This window comes from Dicentrarchus labrax, unplaced genomic scaffold (assembly GCF_905237075.1).
Source record: "Dicentrarchus labrax unplaced genomic scaffold, dlabrax2021, whole genome shotgun sequence".
Lineage (NCBI taxonomy): Eukaryota > Metazoa > Chordata > Actinopteri > Moronidae > Dicentrarchus > Dicentrarchus labrax.
In genome coordinates, this window is record NW_026136702.1 from 476,730 (window position 1) to 490,716 (window position 13,987).

The 13,987-nt window shown below is 41.2% G+C and overlaps 1 protein-coding gene across 1 annotated transcript in view; it reads left to right on the forward strand.

Annotated features, from left to right (window-relative positions):
• Positions 1-525: 525 nt before the first annotated feature.
• The window catches only part of sertad2b (SERTA domain containing 2b), a 41,396-nt gene continuing 27,934 nt past the window's right edge, over positions 526-13,987 (forward strand). The window contains exon 1 of the mRNA XM_051426182.1: positions 526-722. The gene's annotated coding sequence lies outside the window, so the exon portion shown is untranslated. The remainder of the gene's footprint in view (positions 723-13,987) is intronic.

Here is a 13,987-nt window from a genome sequence, read left to right on the forward strand (position 1 = left end):
TAATGACTTACAGAATCCCTTTTTTCTCCCACACTTCCATACAATATATATGTATATATAACTATATATTATAATCTTATTGTAGCATCTGTGTGAGCTGTATATTTATGAGATATTAAACACCTTCAGGCAGACTTTATTTAGTCTTTATTAATAAGGTACAATAACAAATTCACTGTGTATAAAAACTATTTCCTTTTTCCAACACAGATATAAACTACAACTGAACAGGTGGCTCAAATAAATTATATTCAGAAGTAAGTTCATTTGTTTAGTATTGTAAACTATTTTTAAAGTGTCCAACAATATCCAATCATGTGAGGATCTCCATAGACTTTAGACTGTATCAGGAGTGTGTTCATTAATCTGATGTATCATTTCTTTTACACTGTTTTAATGTCTTTCTTTTATATTCTGGGGAATTAAATGTGAGGTGTTGTCCGCCTACGGGCAGAGTGAGAGATGATTCATATTTCCTGATCTGTCTCATGGCACGTAAATGCAGCACCAGACTGTGCTGCTCTTACATGACTTCGCATTGGCCGCGATCTGTGACATTGGAGACGTTGGACTGAGCCTGGATCCATCAGTTTGTAGGTGAAGCAGAGAATTGGCCATCTGACCGGGATCACACACACACACACACACACACACGCACACACACACACATTTCTTTTTATTTTTCTACTTTAGCACCGTGCTGGACGGATCTGCCATAGAGGGTGAGTGTCTTTAAACTGTATCTTGAACTCTTCTGTGTGTTTGTGTCTCTGGGTTGTGATTGTAAGTTTCTCTCCACCGTTCTGTCTGTACATTTGGGTTTTACGCGTCTGCGCGTTGCCTCCTTGTTTGAGCACCTTAAACATGTTCAGAAAGTATCTGTTTGTATGGGAAACACAGGGTATATGTCTCTCTGGTGAATGGACAGTGTCTACATCACTCACCGCTTTCTCAAGAGGGAAAGCGCAGCGTGGAAATCCCATTACGCACCATTGTGTCGCGCGTGGGAAGTCTACAGCCAAACTGCACTTGGAAAATGGTTGTTTATGAATCGAGCTTGTTGTTTAACGCTGATACGCGACAGAATGAGGCTTTGGGGATAAATCTCATGTTTAATTGAAGCTGCTCTTCAGATCGGCACACGTCTGACACCCCAGATGTGACTGCTTATGATAGAATCTTACATTTTGTTAATGGTGCCCCTTGTACTGACATTCTTGTTCTGCTGAGACTGCAGTAACGAACAGAGTGAATCAATTCTAAAAGTTTAAATTATATGAGAAAAGATTATATTCGGCACATTGTTTGTCAGCCGAATTTACTGTCGGATTGTAAAGATTAAATTTAATGTATTTCATCCTCTGGGAGAGCAATCATTCCTCAGGGAGTCCAGTTGGAAAAGGTTTCCCTGAGAGAGGAAACCTGTTGGGGTTTGGGTCTCCAGTCGCTCCGAGGACAGCTGCGCGCATAAGTCGCTCTTCTTCTTCTTCTTCTTCTTCTTCTTCTTCTTCTTCTTCTTCTTCTTCCTATTCTTCTTCTTCTGCTGCTGCTGCTTGGATTATGTAAGTTGTCTTGTCTCTCACACACAAACCACCACTGGCTGACAGACACATCCTGATCTGCTGCTGCTGCTCAGCGTCCCCCAGTTGGGCCTGATTCACACATTACTGTAGGTGTGTGTGTGTGTGTGTGTGTGTGTGTGTGTGTGTGTGTGTGTGTGTGTGTGTGTGTGTGTGTGTGTGTGTGTGTGGGTGTGTGTGGTGTCATCAGGTCCAGTCTGTAGGAAAAATAACTGCAGGATTGTGAGATTATTCTTTTAATGAGCAGTGTATTCGTAGCTTTACGTGATGTGTTCTCTCGTGTTCATTCAGTAACAGTATTTATAATCTATTGTTTTCCTTCGGTTGCATTGTTCCTATATAGGTTTAATGGTGTTGTCATATTTTACATTTTATCTTTGGTGTTCCTCCACTAGAGGTCGCCAGAGCTTCGCGGGGGGTTGCGAGGCCTTCTTGATCTTAAGGGGTGCAAGAAAACTTAAAAACACACACAGTAGGAAAATATCTCAACATATTTCTGTGAAGAAAAGTAAAATACGCTGTTAAAACAACAGAACGATCACAAGGCATCAAGGAGAAGAAAACACAGAATTAGTCAAAATGACGTTTATTAAATATGTATGATTGTTAAAAACTATAATACGGATAGAGAATTATATAAAAAGTTGCTAAAAATATCAGTAAAACTCATTTTCTGATCAATATTCACAGAAAATAATTCATCCAAATCACTCGTTTTACACAAACTTCCTGCAGTTCTGCAGCATGTGTTGATTATAATATGAAATATCCATAAGAATATGTCAGTTAGTCAGTTTACTCAAAGATAAAAACAGCTGCTTTAATGTCTCCACTGAGGCTCCCTAAAGTAACCAAGTACATTTACTCCAGTACTGTAAGTAGCCTAAAACTTGGATTCTTGTACTTTACTTGAGTTTCTCCATTTTAATGAGACTTTAAGAACCATAATGTTTATACCTCACTTCAGAGGGAAATGTGTAACCTTCTTCAATACATTTATTTAACAGCTATAGTTACTTTTCAGATTAAGAATTAAATAAATACAATAAACAACCAATACTGAAACACATTTTTAAATATTAAACCAGCGGTTCTCAACCTTTTTTAGACGTCTGTGAGTTGCAGACATTTCCCCTCCTCACATGGTCTCCTTTAAAAAACTTGTTCGAGGCCCAAAGAGGTCACATTTCATAATATTTCACAAAAAACAAAGATTACTATAAAAAAAGTCCAAAAATAAACAGAAATTAGTGGATTTGTTCTTCCTCCCTCCTTCGTGTCTCTAACTGCCACTTTTATATGATCATATATAACAATATATCAGTCACAGGAGTCTATTGCTGCATAATGACTACTTTTACTTTTAAGAACATTTAGCTGCTTGTATTTTTATATTGTGGTATTTTTAGTTGCACTGTTTCTGTAGTAGCTCTAATTAGTTGCCCTATCTGGGTTCTGTATCTGTCTGTCTGGCCCATGTTGGCCTGTCCTGGTCTGGCCTGAATGAATCGGCTGCTGTCAAATGGCCATGGGGGCTGCAGGAACTTTGTCAACGGGATTACACAAGCAACCAGGCTTCTAATTTAGCAGCTAATCCAGATTAAGGTGCCGTGGTTCGTCTGTGTTCCCAGCCTGGGGCTCAGACGCTGCGGTCCGTCTGGCAGACAGAATCAGCCGCCGTCCGGTGTCGACTGCTGGATGTCTGCTGTCTCTGTCTGAACGCTGGGACGAGACATTCAGGACCCTAAACTGCGGTCAGGTCCACACACTGCATCTGAAATCTCACATTATGAACCCGAGACTGGTGCCTGCATTAGAAACCGTAGCTCACAACCTTTAAGGGAATGTTGTTCTTGCAGCTCTCATGTTTTTTTTAATGATTTCCAGATAGAAATAGTGTATTTTTTATAAAATCTGGACTGAAGTGTCGATCCACGAGACAGAATATCTGGAGCTCCAAGTGAAGCGTGGGTGAGTTCGTGCCCACCTGACCAAAATAAACTGAATTTAATAATCCAGAGATCAAATAAAGTGCTCCACAAAATGAGGTGTGACTGCAGGTCGAAATCTTAATGAAACGCCTTAATGAGCGCCTGATGTCTCGAAGTGTGAAGGTGCACCTGTGGCTGCAGACAGCTGTCTCTGTGGGAGGCTCTGTTCCAGCCACGTGTCTGCTCAAAATGTCTTTGAACCAGACAGTAAACTCAAATGTTCTTGCTCATTCGAAGTCGCTAAGATACCCAGTGTATTCTCGGGCTGCAGCCAACGATTATCCATCATTCTCTCGATTCGTTTAGTTGCTTGGTCCATAAAATGTCAGAAAAATGTTGATCAGATGTTTCCTGATTCAAGGTGATTGCCCTCAACCCAAAGTCATTCAGTTTACTGTTATAGACGACTAAAGGTAGCAGAAAATATTCACATTTCAGAAGCTGAAATCAGAGAATTTAGACATTTTTTCTTCAAAAATGGCTCAAAATGATTAATCGATGATTAAAATTGTTGGTGATTAATTGAATAGTTGCCAGCTAATTGATTAATTTACTAATTGTTGCAGCGCTACTGTATCTTTAACATACAAATACAAATGTAATGTCATCGTCTGCTGTGGAAATTGTGTCTTTATGCGTCTTAAAGGACGATATATAAAGTTTACCAACTTCAGGTGCTAAATTTCTGTGTCTGAAACCACTAACTGCTGGTTAGTGTTTCTGTTTTTTCTGACCTTCTCCTTTTTAATGCATTTGGCATTCAGTATGGAGAATCTGACAGAGAGACTGAAAGAGACAGAGACAGAGAGAGAGGGAGAGCTCTGTGAACTATAAATAGACAGTGGGAGAGTGGTTGTGATGATAGCATCACCACACAATAATCCCTCAGTAGGAGAGCTCCACTGCACTACACCAGCCCTAACAGTGAACAGGTATCCCCTCTGACTTCACCTGTAAGCAGGGTTATCTGCAGAACCTGAGCCGCTGACCCTCTGCTCACTTCCTCTGTGTATTTCCTGCATTAAGCTTGTTAATAAGGACCAGTGGACGAAGGGTTTCACTCTGGCCTGAATGGGCTAAATTCAGAATAATCCTTTTAAATTTGAGCGTACGGGGGCGGCGGCGGCGGCGGGTGGGGGGCGGGGGCTCACTGGTCAGTCCGACAGCAGGCGGAGGTGCAGATCATGTTCCTGTAATGTTGTGGGCTTCAGCTGCCATTTGTTGAATGTCAACCTGGACCCTCGCTGCGGCTCCCATCAGCCATCGCTCACCAACAAAATGTAGACTATCGTCACTGTCAGCCCCCAGAAACACTGCTGTGCATCCGTGTTGGCTGTGAGCTCGAATGGTGAGGAGAAGCTCTCAGAAAGTTTGTTATCAGGGCTGCAACTAACGATTACTTTAATTAGTGATTGCTCATCAAGTTAATTGATTGATTTATAAAATTACCTTTTTCTAATGCAACCTGTAACTAATGTTAGTTAATGATGCTAACTCTAACTCTTGTGTAACATAGTGCTGTGAGCTGGTTAGCTAAAAAGTCTTTAAATTAGGGATATTCCTGATTTCCCCATTGAATAAAAAACTCAGACAAGTCGAATAAAAATGAGAAAAGTAGGAAAACACTCAATATTTATTGGATCAGGTTAAACATTGTCCCAAAAAACATTGCCTGTACTTTAACAGCCATTTGATTATTAATCAAAAGAGAATTAATAATCTCTTGAGTGGAACCACACCGTTGGTCCATAAAATGATTAAAAATGTATAACGTCCTTAAACGTCTCATTTTGTGCACAACTTAAATTTATTCAGTTTATTGTCACAAAGAAACATTTTTTCTTAAAGAATGAAGCAAAAACCATTTTAAAAATAGTTGGAGATTAATGTCAAAGTTGACTAATCAATCAATTGATCGATCATTAAAGTGTTATTGTAGAATTTTGTGGCCACCGTAGTTTCTCCCACACTTGGGAGGCGAGCAGTATTCAGTTGGTTGCGATCTGAAACTTCACCACTAGATGCTACTGAATCCCGATGTAGTGTGTATGTGTGGCAGCGCTGTTATATTCTCAGTGCCTTTACTTTCACCACCGCCCCAACCCCTTCAGGCACTGACCTCCTTTTCATTATTCACACAAGCGGCACCTTTTCTCACTTCCTTCTTTCTCTTTCTGCCTCATGGTGAGTGAGTGAGTGTGTGTGTGTGTGTGTGTGTGTGTGTCTAACTTTACTTTAAAAAGATCAGCTATGAAGCACTACTACGAGGAAACGTTGGATGCTTTTAATGCTGTCTGCGCGCTCCGATGTGCTCTGTAAATCTGTGCCGCGTGAACGTGTGAATTCCAGTTTCTTTCTTATCTTCCGAGATCTCGTAACAATCAGGAAATGCTCTGGAAGCCGAACAGGAATTTCCACCGGCAGTCATTATAATAACTCCACGTTCAACAGAAGATGCTGTGATGTGGAACAACGCGGAAACATGGAGATTTAATTATAAAATATAAATAGATGTTAGAATACTAGGAAGTTCATTTCTCACTTTGGAAATAGTCTGACGGAAAAAATTCCAACTCAAGGTCCACTTACTTGCTTTTTCCATCATGGTTTTCCATCTGTTGGGTCAACTTAATTTCCTAGTCTCATTTTCCAACTGTAAAATTTGTTAAATCAACTTAATTAAATTAAGTTGATGCAATGTAACATGGTCTTCATCAGCTGGTGTGACCAAAAAATAAACCTCCAGGTCCTCTTACTTGCTTTTTCCAACATGGTCTTCATCAGGATGGTGTGAGATTAAAATTTTGTTGGTATTGTTTTGTTAAATAATTGTTTTTGTATTTATAAAACCAAAAATGTTTTTATTTTTAATTAACCAGCCCACAAGCTGGTTTATTTATTATTATGTATCTAAGTTTTTTTAATTTACATATATTTTTTTCCAACAAGCAGCAGCGTTTTTGATAGACGCTTTAAAAATTAAAATGTTGTTGAAATAAAGTTTATATAAGGCGACACAAACAGGAAGAGCTCCGTATTGATGATTTATTACAACATTAAACATGTTGTTCTCTGCGGTACTTACAGCATGTTCGTGATGTGCATCACAATGCACTTAGTGTCTAATGACTGTGGAAGTATTGTGCTGCATTCAGGGATCCCGAGGAGACGACACAACTATAGATCTGAGGCACATATTGTGTACATGCACACACACACACACACACACACACACACACGAAGGGGGGATCAGATGTCAGAAGAGCAGCGTTTGCAGAGCAGGCCTCTTAACGAGAGCTAAAAGAACAAAGTATTAATAATAGATAAGGCTGCATCCAGAGAGAGGAGATAGATAGATAGATAGATAGATAGATAGATAGATAGATAGATAGAAAAGAAAACAAAGAAAAGGATAAATATGTTGTTTTATACAGTTTATACCACAGGAAAAAAAAAATCTCTAATTTGATACAGAAATGATTAAAGAAAATAGATTTTGTAGATTTTGATTTTCAGTCATAATTTGTATAAATTGTATTGTAGATAAAAACTGTGAGTTGAGTGTGTCGTTACGTCCCTGATATACAGATAGATTGCAGGTCATCGGCTACGTTGTAATATCATTATGTGCACCCTATGCAGTTGTATTTTTTATCATAATAGTTGTTGACAGGCGAGGGCCTCGTGCAGATAAAGACCTTAACTCTAGCTCCACTAACTAATTCATTGTCTTCCTCTTACTCACATTAATCACCAACTATTTTACTAATCAATTCATCGTTCTGAGTCATTTCTTAAGACAAAACAAGCCAAAATCTTCTGATTTCAGCGTCTCAAATGTGAATATTTTGTGGTTTCTTGAGTCCTCAGTAAACGCAATATCTTATCTCTTTTAATATAAAGACATTTTGGAAAACAATGATCAACATTTTTTACAATTTTCAGACATTTTAAAGACCAGGAGAAAAATACACACACAACACACACACACACACACACACACACACACACACACACACACACACACACACAGATGTTATAATGTTATCCTGGATGTTTCTGCCCTCAGCACAGTGACTCATTACCTCCACTACCTGTACAGTAGTACATGTTACATCATGTACTCTGCTGGAATACCCCCTCCCACACGCTCTTCCTCCCACCCCGCGAGTGTGCAAGTGACAGTGAGAATACGTTCAGTGCCCCGTCTCACTGAACCTTCTACATTACAGCCATCATGCTGCATTAATACCGGCACGTTTCCGGCATCCAGCAGCGTGTGTGTGTTCATTGTAACGTCGCTCTCAGTTCTCATGAACATCTGTTGGATGTTAAATGGAGAAGGTGGAAGCGACGAGGCTCCCACCTGAGGAAGCTACTGATCTTATGGTGGTATCTGCTAATACTGCGTCTGGCAACTGAATTCTGATCTTACCGAGTTAATACCCTTTTGTGTCCTGTACGATAATGGTTCCCAGTCTGAGGAACTGGACCCCTGCTAGGTGTCGCCAAAGCATCATAGAGGTCACAAGGCCTTCTTGATTTTAAGGTGTGCTAGAAAACGTAAAAAATATACACAGTAGGCCTGAAGCTCATCATCTGGTTCACTTCTGTGAAGAAAAATAAATGTTAATTGTCTAATAGAACAATGGCCAAATGTCAGGGACAGAAAACACTGAATTTGTTGAAATCATTTGTATGAAACATTAAAAATGATTAAAAGAGACAGACAGACAGAGAATTGTATAAAAAGTTCCATAAACAGGAAATAATCTGCTCAAAATTCATCAAAATCTCTGGTTTTACACAAACTTCCTGCAGTTACTGAGTTCACTGTTTAAGGTTCATTGTACAGTTTTGAATATAATATGAAAATATCCATGAAATATGTCACTTTGATCGCACCAGAATGAACAGAACGGTGATACTGCGGTGCTGATGGGCCCAAGTTTTTAAACTTAAACTACTATAACTGTGTTTCTACACTGGGTTCGGCCTCAGAGAGAATAAAACAGTTGCCTTGACTCTGTTTTCTACAAAATCAACGAGGGAATCGACAACGAATCGGACCGATAAGCAGAAGTGATAATGATATTGGTATCAATATAATCTCAGTAATTCTCCTCCCTGATCCCGACCTGCACAGCAGAAACTTTTTCTCATCACACTATATGTAGTCTTTGGGCAATACTGTTTCTTTCCTAAAATGGTCCAAAATGAGCAATATTTTTATCTATATGGAATATATAGAGAGGAGCCTGCCGCATGTGTGAACTGAACCTCCATTTTTATTAATTATGGGTTTTTTTTTTTTTTTACTATTTTAGGAAAAAAACAAATGTGCCCAAATGTGCTAAATACAGTGTGATAACAAATGGGTTGTACCACAGAAACTACAAGGAGCACAAACAAGTATTTGGTATCTATGAACTCAACATGTCAAAGATATCCACACATCCATGGAGCGTTAAAAAAACCGAATGTGGAAAACATTTAATAAACAGAAATCCTGATTTTGACTGTTGATAAAAATTGCTCACTCAGAACAAATGTTATGGCCTTTTTCCTTATCATACTGAATATAGTCTTTGGACACAAATGGGTTAAATATCAGATACTGAGAACTAACGTGGTGCAGGCATATAAGAGCATGTATTCAGGACAGTGTGTACTCTCGCTGTACTGTCATTAACACAGTATTGCATCGTGGGCCGTGGTGCACAGCGAATGAGTGAGGGAGTGTTAACAGGCCGGCCCCGATATTGGAATATTTGGCTCGCTGCCTCTGTATGATTATGGCCTAATGATTATATACTTTGTTATACAGTGCTGTGTCAGCTTGGCAGCCGTTCAAGTGGCTGATATCTGTGTCAACGGTGCAGAGTAGCATTTGGGGAGATTACTGTTTGGGTCTCTGGCTGAATGATGATGTGTGTAACACCATAATTTTGGGGCTTTTTTTGTGGAAGCGAGACGTGTGCGCTCGCTCCATTTCCATGTGACACCCAGCTGGTCACACATGCACATACAGGAGTGAAAAAGGACGGGACTGCTGCTCCGGGAGGGATTTCATTCACCTTTATGTCGCGTTGCTCCATCAACAACGTGTGTGTGTGTGTGTGTGTGTGTGTGTGTGTGTGTGTGTGTGTGTGTGTGTGTGTGTGTGTGTGTGTGTGTGTGAGGCCAGTTCCCATGACTCTTCGGCAGGCTTGTTCAATAGCTGATTTTTCTGTTCAATAATTAATGTGGAGGACAGCAAACACATCGTGTGTGTGTGTGTGTGTGTGTTTGTTGTGGGTTGTATTGTGTTTCTTTGTGTGTGCAGGGCCAGGCTGGGCTGCCTCTGAGGGATTTGGTTAAGGCTGTTGTAGACTGGGACACACTGCTTTGGACCAGACAACACTGGTTTTAGCTTTGGACTGAACCAGACCCGGACCACTCTGGACGAACCCTGAGCTCAGGTGGACTGGACTGATGTCTGAGTACAGTGTTTCGGATCAGATGAGTCTCAGTTCAGATCATTTTGCTATTTCCTGTTCAGTTGTTGATTCCAGCAGAAGCGGCTCACATTCAGGTTTTCCACGTTGTGTTGTTTCCAGAAAATCTCACGCCATTTCACTTTCCCTCTGTTTGCTTGTTCGAGGCTGAAAGATTTTGGAAGCAAAGCATTTTTCTTACAGGTTTGGTTTGGCTCACGATCACCGTGCCGAAGCAGAAAGTTAAACTAAATATTTAGTAGTCCGGTTTGTTTTTTTCCCCTGCAGTCATTGCCCTGCCCTCACTGCTTTCCCTCTGATTTTATGAAGATGAATTTCATTTTGTTGCACAATAGCTGCTCCGCTTTTAGTCTTTCTGCTGGAGCTTTCCCCTGAAATCAACTGCTGTGGATCCTGTGTGTCCATGCCACAGCAACAAATGAAAATAGAAACGAGGAAATACAGAATCAATACGAATATAGCTGACGTCCATGTATGATAAAACTGTGTGGATGTGGTCTGTAACATGTATCGACTTTTTAATGCTGTGTACAGGATGTGCAGATTCACACGTGAGCATCACAGAACTATATCATAGCTATATATTTTATATATACATATATATGTATATATAAATATATATAGTGGCATATATAGCTATATATTTATATATACATATATAGCTATATACATTTTATTGCAGGCAAACTCGTGGCCTGTAGTTACTGTCTCGTTGTTTGTGAAGAGAGACGATGTTGGTAATGATGATGAAATTAAGGTCATGCACAGGGACGAGAGGAGGACATTTGTGTTGTTGTTTTTTGCTCAGTTCTCATATAACACTGTTCCCACATGCCCTGGGAAACCTGGGAAAATTAGAGACCAGTTTTCTAGTCATGGAAAACACCTGGAAATTGATTTAAATGATCAAATATCCTGGAAATAATCAAATGTTGTCCTGGAAAACTTTCTGTCCTACCGGTAAATTATATGATCTGTTTGTGAGCGAGTGCTGTTCTGTATTGTCAAGAAAAACCCTAGAAAATGTCCTTGAAAGGTCCTGGGAAAATGATTTCTGGGAACCCTGATATAACCACCTGACCTCGCATACAGACTCTCCATTACAACCGAGCAAACTCCATCCACTGAGGAGGACTACGAGACATGGTTGAAAGGTCTAGAAGAAGCTAAGATTCTTCAACTGCAGTTGACCAACAAAGACCACGCCAGAGAGGATGTGGATGAAGGATGAGGGATGAAGAGGTATGGGGGTTCCTGGAGGAGAAGATGGGAGGGAACCATGTGGGAGGTTAGAGCCCCAGTGGTTCCTGTATTTGAACAAGAGAGACGGGGAGAAAAACAAGAAACAGAAAGGGTTTGGGTGTGGAGGGATGTGAGAACTGAGTCAAACAGGGAGGGAACGGTTAAGGTGTGCTTAAGTTCTTTTTGTGCGGACTTTCGACTCGTCTTCGTCTGAGCTCAGGTGTCATCATGTGATGGGTTATACTTCCTGTATCTGTGTGTCTCTGACGGTCTCTCATCGACCCACATCCAAGTACAGCCCCAAAACTTCTGATTGCGCAAACTGGACGGGCCGGCACACGTGTGAACATGATCAGTGTAGGGTTACAGTCACAAGCTGAACCAGGTCTGAAGTGCCTGAACCATATCAAGGTGCGAGCTCATGTTTGTAACGAAACTGCTTTCAGTTGCTGTGACTCGAAATGTCGATGTTTGGCCGAGCTTTAGTAACGTAACCTTGTCCAAAGTGAGCTTAAAGGAACCTTCAGAATCTAGTAGAACCTTCCTCCCAGCAGAGTGAGAGTGCATCGACTGTATGAGTCCTCGTGACTACGTACTGTCTCTTGTCTGGTCTTGCCTATTTCTTCATGGTTAGGAGGGGCCGGAGTATTCCGATGAACCAAACGTTCAGATCCAAGCAGACACGTACGAGCTAATTTTGAGCAGAAAAAGCTGTTCTTACACACACCTTAGTTTGACCCAGCAGCAGCGGCACACTGAAAGTCCGTTCCTTATTCTCAGAACTGTCCTCCTTTTCATCCTGAACTTTACTGTGAACACATTTCAGCTTGTGGCCTCTTTAGGGTCGTCACAAGTGTGCAGCTGTTCTGGGCCCCTGATCCACTGGGGGCCCAGATTCACTAACTAGGAATTACTTTGTCATAAGTTCATTTACAGCATATTTGTTTGTTAAAGTTCCAAAGGATTTCGTGGCATCTAGCAGTGTAGTTACAGATCGCAACTCCCTCGCTTCATCCCCCTCTTCCAGGCATGAAGGAGAAACTACGGTGGTTGTGAAACACGGCGATAAAATGTCTCATTCTAAGGTAACAAAAACACAACGATTCCTATATTCAGGTGATTAAACACGAACAATGATCCTCCTGAATGTTACACACTGGACCTTTAAGGCGACGTCTGCATTATTACTTCATCTTAAAGACTTAAAATCTAGTTTTAGTGTTTTTATTATTTCTGCATATATTGTGTTTAAACGATGTAAACTCAATGTGTTTAATACATACACAGTGCTCCCAGAGTGGTGAGGTCAATATGGGCCTCCAGCACCTTTTTGCCCCAGATCCCTGCTGTGTGTTAATGCAGCCCTGTTCATTTAAAGGACCAGTGTGTAGGATTCAGGGGCATCTAGTGGTGAATACAGCTCAGCCTTACATACTTATGAATATTATATTCCATTTACCCTCAATAGATGTTAATGTTATGCACCGGTCCTTTAATAATTAAGTGTCACTGAGTTTTCTAGTCATTTATCTGGATGGTAAAATATATTTAGACTTTTGTTTTGACAGTTTTATCGTACCCACTTTCTGCGTTTATTGTGATACTCTTCAAAACCACCGTTTCATTATCTCAACTCTCCTTCCGAAGCAGCAGAAGTAAACAGTAGCAGAGGACTTCATCACAGAATCCCTGCTGGAATTCACTGACCATCACACACTGATGATATACTGCAGAGGAGCCGACCACTTACAGAATTTAAAATAACACCCGAGCTGTGTTTGGGTCCTCAGCTGCGGTTTTTATGTATGTGAGAACCACAGAAACACAAACAGTGCATTTACTCTCCGCTTTGTTTCCACTTTTTCTGACCAACACATGTTCATCTGTTTTCCCCCAAATATGTTTTTTTTTTTTTGTGTAGAGCAGAGAGTGTGGACAAAGGGCTGGGTGTCTGGAGAGGGTGCTGGGGAGGGGAGGAAGGGGATGATGGGTGGGAGTCTGCAGGGGCACTGTGTTTATGGATGTGAGTTTGGGTGAGGAACGGGCGGGGGGGAAGAGGTGGGGGTGTGTGTGCGTGCATTCATCTGCATATCTGTCTGCATGTGTCTAAGAACATGCATACACTCATCTGCTGGTGCACCCGGCTGTGTGTGTGCGTTCGTAGGCTCGCGTGTGAGTGTGTGTATGTGTGTGTGTGTGTTCTTTTGTTTTGCTCTGGGTTGCTGGGTGATGGGACCAGCTGGGAGGGCTGAAGCCATTCACTTCCCTTCTGCTACCCTGAAGGCAGCCAGCAGGGAGGGAGGGAGGGAGGGAGGGAGGGAGAGGGAGGATAAAGTAGAGGCAGAGGTGAAGGAGGGGAGGTTTATATCTTATCGTAGAGAGACAGCGAAGGGAGCGAGCAACAGAAAGAGAGACTGACAGCGAGAGCAGTGAGGAAGTTTTGAACGCGGCTCAGAGTGAATGAAGAGATTCATGAAGGACAGTGAGGGAGGGGAGGTGGGGGGCGGGGGGTTGAGGGAGGGAAAGTGTGTCAGGCTGAATCGTGATAGAGCAGCGGAGCTGACTCAGCCGGTCTGGTCTGGCGTAGGAGGGCAGCAGCAGGGGGAGAAGTAATAGATTACTGTGCATGTAACTGGATTACTATAATAAAGATTTTTTTGTTTATTGACATTTCTTT